Source organism: Zea mays, chromosome 6, assembly GCF_902167145.1.
Source record: "Zea mays cultivar B73 chromosome 6, Zm-B73-REFERENCE-NAM-5.0, whole genome shotgun sequence".
Taxonomy (NCBI): domain Eukaryota; kingdom Viridiplantae; phylum Streptophyta; class Magnoliopsida; order Poales; family Poaceae; genus Zea; species Zea mays.
The window spans coordinates 159,707,928-159,720,896 of record NC_050101.1 but is presented as its reverse complement, the minus strand read 5'-3'; the positions used below and the strand labels follow the sequence as shown (position 1 = coordinate 159,720,896).

Here is a 12,969-nt window from a genome sequence, read left to right as displayed (position 1 = left end):
AGGGTACGCAAATTATTCTCCTCATCACTAGCATTATCATCACTAGAGGATTCATATTTAGTGGAGGATTTAGATTTAACCTTCTTCCTTTTGCCGTCCTTTGCCATGAGGCACTTGTGGCCGACGTTGGGGAAGAGGAGTCCCTTGGTGACGGCGATGTTAGCGGCGTCCTCGTCGGAGGAGGACTCGGTGGAGCTCTCGTCGGAGTCCCACTCCCGGCAAATATGGGCATCGCCGCCCTTCTTCTTGTAGTACCTCTTCTTTTCTCTCCTCTTTCCCTTCTTGTCGTCGCCCCTGTCACTGTCACTAGATATAGGACATTTTGCAATAAAATGACCGGGCTTACCACATTTGTAGCACACTTTCTTGGAGCGGGGTTTGTAGTCCTTCCCTCTCCTTTGTTTGAGGATTTGGCGAAAGCTCTTGATGACGAGCGCCATTTCCTCATTATCGAGCTTCGAGGCGTCGATTGGTTGTCTACTTGGTGTAGACTCCTCTTTCTTCTCCTCCGTCGCCTTAAATGCGACCGGTTGTGCCGCGGATGTGGAGGGATCATCTAGCTCGTTGATTTTCTTCGAACCCTTGATCATATACTCAAAGCTCACAAAATTCCCGATTACTTCCTCGGGAGTCATTAGTGTATATCTAGGATTACCACGAATTAATTGAACTTGAGTGGGGTTAAGGAAAATAAAAGATCTTAGAATAACCTTAACAACTTCGTGATCGTCCCACTTCTTGCTCCCGAGATTGCGCACTTGGTTCACCAAGGTTTTGAGCCGGTTGTACATATCTTGTGGCTTCTTGTGGCTCCTCCCCTTGGCGAAGACGGAAGCGACCGAGCTCCCCCTCGATCGTTTCTCGCTTGGTGATCTTGGTGAGTTCATCACCCTCGTGCGCGGTCTTGAGTAGGTCCCAAATCTCCTTCGCACTCTTCAATCCTTGCACCTTGTTATATTCCTCTCTACTTAGAGAGGCGAGGAGTATGGTTGTGGCTTGGGAGTTGAAGTGCTCGATTTGGGCCACTTCGTCCGTATCATAGTCTTCATCCCCTACGGATGGTACCTGTACACCAAACTCAACAACATCCCATATACTTTTGTGGAGTGAGGTTAGGTGATATCGCATCATATCACTCCACCTAGCATAATCTTCACCATCAAACGTTGGTGGTTTGCCTAAAGGGACGGAAAGTAAAGGTGTATGTTTAGAAATGTGGGGGTAGCGTAGGGGGATCTTAGTATACTTCTTGCGCTCTTAGCGCTTAGAAGTCACGGACGACGCATCGGAGCCGGAGGTCGATATTGATGAACTGTCGGTCTCGTAGTAGACCACTTTCCTCATCCTCTTGTGCTTGTCGCCTCTCCGATGCGACTTGTGGGAAGAAAATTTCTCCTTCTTCTCTTTGTGGTGTGAAGAAGACTTCTTCCCTTTGGAGGAGTCCTTCTTCTTCTCCTTCCTCTTGGTGCGGGACTCTTCCGATGAAGTGCTCCCGTGACTCGTAGTGGGCTTGTCGCCGGTCTCCATCTCCCTCTTGGTGTGATCTCCCGACATTACTTCGAGCGGTTAGGCTCTAATGAAGCACCGGGCTCTGATACCAATTGAAAGTCGCCTAGAGGGGGGGTGAATAGGGCGAAACTGAAATTTACAAATATAAACACAACTACGAGACGGGTTAGCGTTAGAAATAAACACGAGTCTGAGAGAGAGGGCGCAAAACAAATCGTGAGCAAATGCGAAGTGAGACACGATGATTTGTTTTACCGAGGTTCGGTTCTCGCAAACCTATCCCCGTTGAGGAGGCCACAAAGGCCGGATCTCTTTCAACCCTTACCCTCTCTCAAACGGTCCCTCGGACCGAGTGAGCTTCTCTTCTCAAATCAACCCGGGAACAAAACTTCCCCGCAAGGACCACCACACAATTGGTGTCTCTTGCCTTGGTTACAAATGAGTTTTGATCACAAGAACAAGTGAGAAAGAAAGAAGCAATCCAAGCGCAAGAGCTCAAAAGAACACGACAAATCTCTCTCGCTAATCACTAAAGTCTTGTGTGGAATTGGAGAGGATTTGATCACTTGAGTGTGTCTAGAATTGAATGCCTAGCTCTTGTAAGTGGTTGAGAAGTGGAAAACTTGGATCACTTGAATGAGGGGTGGTTGGGGTATTTATAGCCCCAACCACCAAACTAGCCGTTTGGTGGGGCTGTCTGTCGCATGGTGCACCGGACAGTCCGGTGCACACCGGACATGTCCGGTGCGCCAGCCACGTCACCAAAGTCGTTGGGTTCTGACCGTTGGAGCTCTGACTTCTGGGCCCGCCTGGATGTCCGGTGGCGCACCGGACATGTACTGTAGAGTGTCCGGTGCGCCACTACGCGCATGCCTGACTTCTGCGCGCTCTGGCGCGCATTAATTGCTGTTGCAGGTGACCGTTGGCGCGAAGTAGTCGTTGCCCCGCAGTTACACCGGACATGTCCGGTGAATTATAGCGGAGCAGCCGTTGCAGTTTCCCGAAGCTGGTGAGTTCCTGAGGCCGCTCTTCCTTGGAGCACCGGACACTGTCCGATGTACACCGGATAGTCCAGTGAATTATAGTGGAGTTGCCTCTGGATTTTCCCGAAGATGACGAGTTTGCACTGGAGTCCTCTGGTGCACCGGACATGTCCGGTGGCACACCGGACAGTCTGGTGCGCCAGACCAGAGGTGCCTTCGGTTGTCCCTTTGCTCTTTTGTTGAACCCAATACTTGGTCTTTTTATTGGCTAAGTGTGAACCTTTGGCACCTGTATAACTTGTAAACTTGGGCAAACTAGTTAGTCCAATTATTTGTGTTGGGCAATTCAACCACCAAAATTAATTAGGGACTAGGTGTAAGCCTAATTCCCTTTCAGTTGTAACCACTGAAACTGGAGATGGAACATCTGGGTATGGTAATTCTTTACCATTTGTTCTCTCAGTTTATAATTCACCTGAGTGGTGGATGGATAGTGGTGCAAACATTCATGTGTGTGCTGATGTCTCTATGTTCTCTTCCTACCAGGTTCGGAGGTCTGGCGCCTTGTTAATGGGAAATGGGTCGCGTGCTCATGTTCTTGGTGTTGGTACGGTCATTCTGAAGTTTACTTCGGGAAAGACGGTGTCATTGAAGAGCGTGCAGCATGTGCCCTCTATCGAGAAGAATCTCGTTAGTGCATCGTTGCTATGTCGAGATGGATATAAAGTTGTTCTTGAGTCTAATAAATGTGTTGTGTCTAAACATGGTATTTTTGTTGGTAAAGGATATGACTGCGGAGGCTTGTTCCGCTTATCACTGCATGATGTGTGTAATAAACTGGTGAATTCTATTCATTTTTCTGATGAGTCAGATTTATGGCATTCACGTTTTTGTCATGCAAGCTTTGGCTGTCTTATGCGGTTAGCAAATCTAAATCTAATTCCTAAATTTAACTTGGTCAAAAAGTCTAAGTGCCATGTGTGTGTTGAATCAAAACAACTCTGCAAGCCTCACAAGGCTGCTGAGGCGAGGAGTTTGGCACCTCTAGAACTTGTTTATTCTGATTTGTGCGAGATGAATGGAATTTTGACCAAAGGTGGTAAAAGATACTTTCTCACCTTTATAGATGACTCCACTAGATTTTGCTATGTGTATCTCTTAAAAACAAAAGATGAAGCGTTCAATTATTTTAAGACCTATAAAGCTGAAGTTGAGAACCAACTTGAGAGGAAAATAAAACAGTTAAGGTCCGATCGAGGTGGAGAATATTTCTCTAATGTGTTCAATGATTTCTGCGTAGAACATGGTATTATTCATGAGAGGACACCGTCGTTCTCACCACAGTCCAATGGGATTGCTGAAAGGAAAAACCACACTCTAACAGATTTGGTGAATACCATGTTGAGTACAGCGGGATTATCCAAGGCATGGTGGGGTGAGGCGATTTTGACAGCGTGTCATGTCCTGAATAGAGTTCCAACAAAGAACAAAGATATCACACCATTTGAGGAATGGGAAAAGAGAAGATTAAATCTCTCATATTTGCGCACTTGGGGTTGCTTGGCTAAAGTGAATGTGCCAATCAACAAAAAGCGTAAACTTGGGTCTAAAACTGTTGATTGTATATTCCTTGGTTACTCTTTTCACAGCACTGGGTATAGGTTCTTAATTATAAAATCTGATGTGCCTGATATGTATGTTGATACTATCATGGAATCAAGAGACGCAACATTTTTTGAGAATGAGTTTCCCATGAAGAATACACCTAGTGATACAAGTCATGAGACTATAATTCCCCATGAGCACGAACTGTCGATTCCTATAGATCATGCTGAGGATTCTCACGTGCACATCCCTGAGGAGGATGACACTATAGTCACTCGAAAGAACAAGAGACAGAGGGTTGCAAAATCCTTTGGTAATGACTTTATAGTGTACCTTGTGGAAGACACACCAACTACCATTAGTGAGGCATATTCCTCTCCTGATGCTGACTTATGGAAGGAAGCAGTAAGGAGTGAGATGGAATCTATTATGTCTAATGGAACTTGGGAGGTCGTTGACCGTCCTTATGGTTGTCAACCTATAGGCTGCAAATGGATCTTCAAGAAAAAGCTTAGACCTGATGGTACAATCGAGAGGTACAAGGCAAGGCTTGTGGCCAAAGGATATACCCAAAAAGAGGGTGAAGATTTCTTTGACACCTACTCACCAGTGGCTCGATTGACTACAATTCGCACATTAATAGCCATGGCAGCCTCTTATGGTCTTATCATTCATCAGATGGATGTTAAGACAGCTTTCCTAAATGGAGAGTTGGATGAGGAGATCTACATGGATCAGCCAGAAGGGTTCATTGCGGATGGTCAAGAGAACAAGGTGTGCAGGTTGATAAAATCATTGTATGGCCTAAAACAAGCACCTAAGCAATGGCATGAAAAGTTTGATAACACTCTTACAGCTGCTGTTTTTGCTGTAAATGAATCTGACACGTGTGTGTATTATCGGTATGGTGGGGGTGAGTCTGTTATGCTGTGCCTTTATGTTGATGACATCTTGATCTTTGGATCAAATCTCAATATGATCGAGGAAGTTAAAAGTCTTCTATCGAGCAATTTTGAGATGAAAGATTTGGGAGAGGCTGATGTCATTCTAAACATCAAGCTTGTTAGAGAAGCTTATGGTGGGGTAACTTTGTTACAATCCCATTATGTGGAAAAGGTATTGAGTCGCTTTGGTTTTAGTGACTGTGATCCTACTCCAACACCTTATGATCCTAGTGTGCTATTGAGAAAGAATCGGAGAATAGCAAGGGATCAATTGACATACTCCAAGATAATTGGCTCGCTCATGTACCTTGCAAGTGCAACAAGGCCAGCATCTCTTATGCTGTGAGTAAGCTGAGTCGGTTTGTGTCAAAACCAGGAGATGATCACTGGCGTGCTCTTGAGAGAGTGTTGCGGTATTTGAAAGGTACTTTGACATACGTTATTCATTATACTGGAAACCCAAAAGTGCTGGAAGGCTATTGTGATGCCAACTGGATTTCTGATGCTGATGACCTTTATGCCACAAGCGGATATGTGTTTTTGTTTGGAGGTGGCGCTGTTTCCTGGAAGTCTTGCAAGCAGACTATCTTAACGAAGTCTACAATGGAAGCAGAACTCGCAGCATTAGACACTGCTGGGGTTGAGGCCGAGTGGCTTCGTGATTTCCTATTGGATTTACCGGTAGTTGAAAAACCGATACCGGCTATTTCCATGAACTGTGACAACCAAACGGTGATTACAAAGGTTAACAGTTCTAGGAATAACATGAAGTCTACAAGGCATGTTAAGAGGAGATTAAAATCCGTCAGAAAGTTGAAAAACTCGGAGTTATAACAGTGGATTATGTCCACACATCTAATAATCTGCCAGATCAATTCACTAAGGGTCTGTCACGCAATGTGATAGAAAGTGCATCGAGAGAAATGGGTATGAGACCCATGTGAAATCTACTCTAGTGGTAACCTGCTCTATGTGATTGGAGATCCCGTGAAGTAGAGTGGAGAAACAAGCTAGGAGTATATTGTGAGGAAAGGTCCCTTCTTTAACTCATTTCTGATGCACATCTTTCCTATCTATAAGGCAGGATGGTATTTACCTTAATGTATTCCAAGAGTCTTATAAAGGTGAGATGTTGTCCTACAGAACATCTTCTGAGGAATACACCTATATGAGTCAGACTGCTAGTCACAGTCTATGGGACTTGGATAATCCCTAAATACTCATGAAAGGCACTGAAGTGTGACTTATATGCTTCTAAACAGCGGGAATATCCTTTTGCAACCTAGTATCAGCAAAGGATTTGAGTGAATCTCATTTCGCACAAAACTGTCAATTCAAGGCTTAGTCCATTGTTCAGTTGTGAATGAGTGAAACTCTTATTCTAGATGGATGTTCAACTTAACAGTCTCCATCAAAACACTGGTATATCAAAGGATTGTGATTCTGATACTTCATCATTACAAACCCTAGAGTTTGGTGGGGATTGTTGGATCTTTTATGGGCTTGGCCCATTTATTGAATAAACTCTATGGTCTGTAATGGTGGAGAATACCAATAGTACCACATTGGAAGTCCAAGGGTCTTTTGGCTTGACTTATATGGTGGGATTTATTCCATCTAACTTGAGAAGTCAAGAAATGGACAAGGGCGTGCCACACGCGCGCGCGCGCCGCCGCCGTCGGCCGGGCCGGGCCGGGCGTGGCGTGGCGTGGCGAGGCGAGGCAGGCAGGCAGGCGAGCGGGCGTGGTGTGGTTGTGTTAATTTTTAGCACTCACTAACCGCGTAAACCTTTTAGCTGCTTGTCTCTTCGTCAGCTGCATGCGAGACCGTTGTCCTTCAGCTGCCCGTCTCTTGGCGTGTCGCATGCGACTCTTCTCCTTCAGCTTCCCTCTACGAGAGGTTAAATAGAGGAGAACCCCTGGCACTTGGTACACGAGAACAGAACCATTTCAGAGTCACAAGTCCAGCCGCAAGTGAGGGTGTTTCCATCTCGTAGCTCTGCGCGCACAGAGAGGCGAGAGGGCAGGTGCCTCCGAAGCCCTTGCCGTTCGAGACCCTGCTCAGGGGATCGGCAATTAGGTTTTTGGGGAGCGTCTACGTGACTGCCCAACGTCTGTCGTTGTCTTCATCGCTAGTTCCTGACGTCTTCATCTCGTACGACATGACAAGTGAAGTTGGACAAGGATCTAGATCCTCGGAGCGTATGAGAGGGTATGATCAATTCATCTCCTTACGGTTTTACGTTCTGCAGATTATATATGTTTCATATGTTAATACCTGTTGTTTTATATATAGCCATAAATTTATCCAAACTGTTTTGTCGTATTATATCTTGACATGTCTTATGCCTGTTCATACTAGTAGTATGATAAATCTGTTTGTTTTAATTTTACAGTCATGCTGTTTATGTTGCTATCTGGTTATTTTCAGTTGTTCTATAATAAAACATGTTTCATATTTATATGCTTATTATATTTATATGATTCATATGCTTTATGTTCTCATGATCCATATTGTTATGTATATATTTGAGATCGCGGTTTCTATGATTAAATATATTTTATATGTCATCATTATAATGATAATTTATGGAATTAAAATAATATGGAAAATGTCTATATTTCTAACAGTGCATAGCCGAAGTTCAACTAATTTGTCTTGGTTTCCTTACTTCTGAATCCTGCAGGGGACTGGGCACTCATGTCGAGCTACGGACCTACGGCAGCTGGCAGTTGCTCAATCGCTATGCTATTGTGAGGAGTTGCTTCTCCGTATGGAAGCCGGCCACCGAGACTACATGGTATTCCTTATTTTGATTGGTGTTAGGCAATTCTAACTCTTCTTTGGTTTCTAGCGTGCCTCGCAACAACAAAAATGATTGCCAAAACCATTTTAGTTCCTTCGTTTTATTCTATTTTAGTCACTAAATTGTTAAATACCAAAACTAAAATGGAGTTTTACTTTCCATTTTTAACAATTTAGAGACTAAAATATATTAAAATAGAGGAATTAAAAATTAATCACTAAAAACCAAACACCCCCACAGAAAAGCAACTCTTGCATAATAGACTGTAATTATTGATATTTTTCCTTTCCTCATGCCAAAAAATGTTTTAGCCATTAAGCGTAGGGCGGCGAGGAGGTCTGAGTTGAGGCAGTGCTCGCCTGTGCCTGACTGCCTGTGACGGTGACGAGGTGCATCCGTGCATGCGACTGTGCTTCTCAATGATACACAACAATTTATGTCTTGCACAGTTATGATGCCCTGCCTTAAATATCCTCTCTATTCAACCAAATCCATTTCCTCAATCAAAACACACTTTCTTTCCTTTGTTAGATCTGATTTAAGAGTTTCCATAAAAAAGATGTCACACATATATTTCAATTTTTTATATAATATATTATTTTAACTTATTCCAGGTTCTAGCTGATCCATACTTTGCATCCCTTGCTAATGTGGAACGTGAGCCATCAACGCCCCCAAATTCTAAACTCGAGTTTGAATTTGAAAGAAGGAAGCTGGCCAAAGATGATGTTAGAGAATTGGTTTATCAAAAGGCATGGAACAACAACTTTTAATATACTGCCATAAGTCAAAAGCGTAAAACTTCATCCTAGTGAGCTTCGGATTCTTGACTTTCGAGAGCGTTTTTACTTGTGAATGGTCCAAAAAGTACAAAATCTCCGAGCATCTGAAACAAATGGTCCCTTCGCTTCAGCTTTGGGAACATTAGTTATACTCACTTTGTTTTTAAACATCTGCTTTACATATGTTTAACGAAGACGATAATATATACACTTACATACGTTTTATGACCAGTTGCCCGTCTAGCTCAGTCGGTAGAGCGCAAGGCTCTTAACCTTGTGGTCGTGGGTTCGAGCCCCACGGTGGGCGATGACTTTTTTCGTTTTTTTCGGTCTGCCTCGGTTGTGTGGGCCTGGTGGGCTCTTTTTTTTCTGCCATCTGGTTCGGCTGTGCGTGTGGCCCAATTGCTGTCACCGTGTTTGAATTTTTTTTATATAATATGCAAACAGATTTTGGTGTATCATCCACAAATGCTAGTTTTTTTCGTTTTTTTTTCAGTCTGCCTGGTGGGCTTGGTTTTTTTCGTTTTTTTCGGTCTGCCTCGGTTGTGTGGGCCTGGTGGGCTCTTTTTTTTCTGCCATCTGGTTCGGCTGTGCGTGTGGCCCAATTGCTGTCACAGTGTTTGATTTTTTTTATATAATATGCAAACAGATTTTGGTGTATCATCCACAAATGCTAGAGGAGTACGTGAAAAGTGGAGAACAGATTAGCTTCCTCTATCCAAGGTGCAATACTGCATTAGTTTTGCCTTCTAAGATTTTAATACTCACTCCGTTCTAAAATAAAATAATATTCATTTTAGCTTTTGATTGTTATGTCTATATTTAAGTGAATGATGTTGAATCTGGACACATATGTAAAACATATATATATATCAAGTATTGTACGAATCTTTTAGTTATCTAAAACGGATTTTAATTTGGGACGCAGGACCATACATTGGGAATAGTTAACTTCAATATTAAACAAAGCTGATTATATACTTTGTGTTTTAGTTGCATCCAACTCAATTCTTTGTCAACCTGCTTGCATTCCAGAATGATCGTTCACCACAACGTGTCATCGAGGCTCCCTCTGATCCATAAGGTTCGTCCCAGCGCGCCGAAGTCGCACGTAAGATACTAGTATGTTTTATTATAGGAAGGTCCTAAAGACCAATGCAAACTCGAATGCGAGTTGGAGAATGCCTCTAACGGGTTTAAAACGTCCTCGCTAGTATTCTTCACATTCACACCTTTCTCTAAGTATTTCATGACTATTTCCAATGTTTCTAAGCAAGATAACATCAGTAAGTAGCAAACTGTTCTCGAAATTATGAAAATGATCGTTTAAGAACGAGATGTCGAGATTCGTGTTATTTGTGATTGGGTCATTGTACCTTGCATAATGTTCTCGTCTCCATCACCGACAACAGCGTCTAATACTCATACTAATATATCTTTTTTTGTTGTTTAATTTAACTAGTGTTGGCGCCGATCTAGGCAGCGCCAATCACTATGTGGTGTACCGCCTGGCGGTACCCTCTGCGGCGGCGCGGACGGTCCGCGGCTCTGGGCCGGACGATATGCGACCTGGACGCAGGAGCGGTGCCTTCTCTGCTTCACACCAGACGGTCCGCAGCTCTGGGATGGACGGTCCGCGACCTGGCGACAGGATCGTCTTCCTCCTCCTTGTTGGAATCTAGATCTCGTCCCATGGGGGGAAAAGATCTTAAGGTGCTCCGGGTCGACAGGTCACCCGGGGCGTCCCCAGACGACGTGGAGTCGCCTATGAATTAAGAGATCAATTCGAGAAAGAGGTCTTGGGTGGACAACTAGATCTTGCCCCCCGGGAGGGGTGAGATCCTAGGGTCGTCTTGGGATCGGCAGGTCACCCAAGACGGATCTAGACGACGTAGAGTTGAATAGGGGTGGAGATGGATATGTGGAAAATTACAACTAGAACTACGCTACATCTACTCCTAGGGCAGGAAAAGTAAGTAAAGTAATTGGTTCGATTGGAATGTGTTGGGGGGTTCTAAATCGATTGTACCCCTTTATATTTATAGGGGAGGAGGTCTGGACCTTTTCCTAAGAGATAGCCAACAAACTCCCATGTGATTAGATGGATAACCACGCATGAGATAAGGATAAACATCCGAGTTAATCTAATCTCGAGATACGCGGACCGTCTGGGCCCAAGGGCCGGACCGTCCACTCATTTTGGTGTCCAACATATACCCACTGCCTTTTGGTGGAGCTTGGCGAACCAAAAGCATCAGCGAAAACTTCGGAAACAATTCACCTCATGAGCTTTTGTTCCCGAAGTAAGGACTCAGCTCGATGCAAGTCATCGGCTCTTGCGATCTGATAATATAAATACTTGATGGAACTTTAATGCACAGAGGCCGTTTCGGATCGCATCCTCTTCGGCCATGTCTACCTGATCAACCTGTTAATAGGCAAAAACTTGTGGTGCCCCCAGCCCAAATAAGCAAACGGATTGGGCTAGTAATACGAATTCATCGCCGTACCACCCCACACATGAGCAGGACAACACATCGGTGATGGATAGAACGGGACGCACCATGCTATTCTCGGAGGAGGATGATAAGGCGATCTTGGTTGAGCTACCTTTTGGGTTCGTTTAGTCGGCTTTTGCTTTCGCACAGATCGCCCTTTTGACTTCGTCTGCTTTATTGGCCGGTTGTGTGGAACGACCTTCTTCGTATATTTGGCAAGCAACTCACCAAAAGTAGGACCGACTATACTGAGTCGTCCAGACATCTTAGTAGTATTTTGTTTCCTAACACTTGTTTTGGAACCTTGTGGTCCGGTGGTCTGAGGTTGCTGCTTCTGACTGTCTACGGACCGTTCGACCATTATAGCCGGACCGTCCGCTCCTGTATCGGACTGTTCGGCCTTAGTACCCGGATCGTCCGGCGTACGCAGGACAGGTGACCGTGATCGGGTGTCCGATCGTGCTTGCCCCCGGTGCCTCCGGTCTTTCTTTTGTCCGGAGTCTTCTGAGTAACAATTCTGCGTGATATATTTGGTGTGCGGGGATCATCAATGACGATATTTTTATCTTTGCTTTTATCAGCCGCACAGGGCCGAACTATGACTTTTTTGCTTGTCGGCTCTAATGTTGTGGCAGAGACAGGTGGCCTGTCAATCCTCACCTCCTTTTGAAACCTCAACCGGCCTTCGTTTATAGCCGATTGTATTTGCCGACGAAAGACAACACAATCATTGGTGTTATGAAGAAAGGAGCCATACCATTTACAATATATACACCCTTTTAATTCTTCAACCGAAGGAATTATATGTGATAATTTAATATTACCATGTTTAAGCAACTCATCAAATATTTTATCACACTTAGTAATATTAAATGTGAACTTAACCTTTTCGTTTTATGTCGAGTGCGGGTGAGAGCGAACAGAAGGTTTGGCCTTAGTGGGCCAAACAAGCTCAGGGACATGTGACTTTTTTGGTTCTTGGGGCTTGGGTGGCCAGTTATATTTATATCGGCCTTCCGCACTAGGCGGATCACAGGTGACTTCTGGTGCTCCGGACAGTCCGACCTGCACAGTTGGACGGTCTGCGGGTGGATCGGACGGTTCGGTACTATCCTTGGACTGTCCGGTCACGTCAGGCAACACCTGTGACCCTTGTGGTGGACTCTGTGTAACTCAGGACTGTCCGGCGTAGGGTGCCGGACGGTCTGACGGAGGGCCGGACGGTCCGAGATCGTTGGCGGACGGTTCGGCCATGCTCAGAGTTGACCTACCATTTAGCGGAGATGGCGGTGAAGATCATCCTGGATATGAGTCCATCGACATACCAGAATATGGCTGGGGAAATTCATTTATTGCCGATGTGTCTGGCGCAATAGTTTCAGCGCCTAATTTATGTGATAAAAAATTAGGCATGTGAATTTTTCCTAATGCATGCGCCATCCTTTCTATATCCTCCGTGATACTTTTAAGCCGATTATCAAAAGAAATTTTAATAGATAGAATATCATCGACTAACCTGGCATCACCTATCGTGGGGAGCTGTTGCAGCACGGATGACATATAATCGGTGTCTATTTCCCTCTTCTTTACGACCTTCTGGTGGCGATCTACCTTGAAGTGCGAGAGATACCACTTTTTTGCCACCTTGAGCATCTGATCTTGTTATCGTTGGATCTCCTCATCCATCTTCTTTATGTCATCTTTTAAGTTTTCATGCTCTGCAGTCGATAAATTAGTCAGCCTTGTGTCGTTGTTTGGAGAAGCACTGTTGAGATCTTTAGAATCGGCAATGTAAGCCTGATTTTGTAGATCTGCAACCTCATCCCCAGCGGAGTCACCAAA

General features: G+C 44.5%; 1 non-coding gene across 1 annotated transcript; it reads left to right on the top strand.

Annotated features, from left to right (window-relative positions):
* The first annotated feature begins 8,863 nt into the window (after positions 1 to 8,863).
* TRNAK-CUU (transfer RNA lysine (anticodon CUU)) lies at positions 8,864 to 8,936 on the top strand. Its single transcript has one exon. It is a non-coding gene; the product is annotated as a tRNA-Lys (tRNA).
* The last annotated feature ends 4,033 nt before the right edge of the window (positions 8,937 to 12,969 follow it).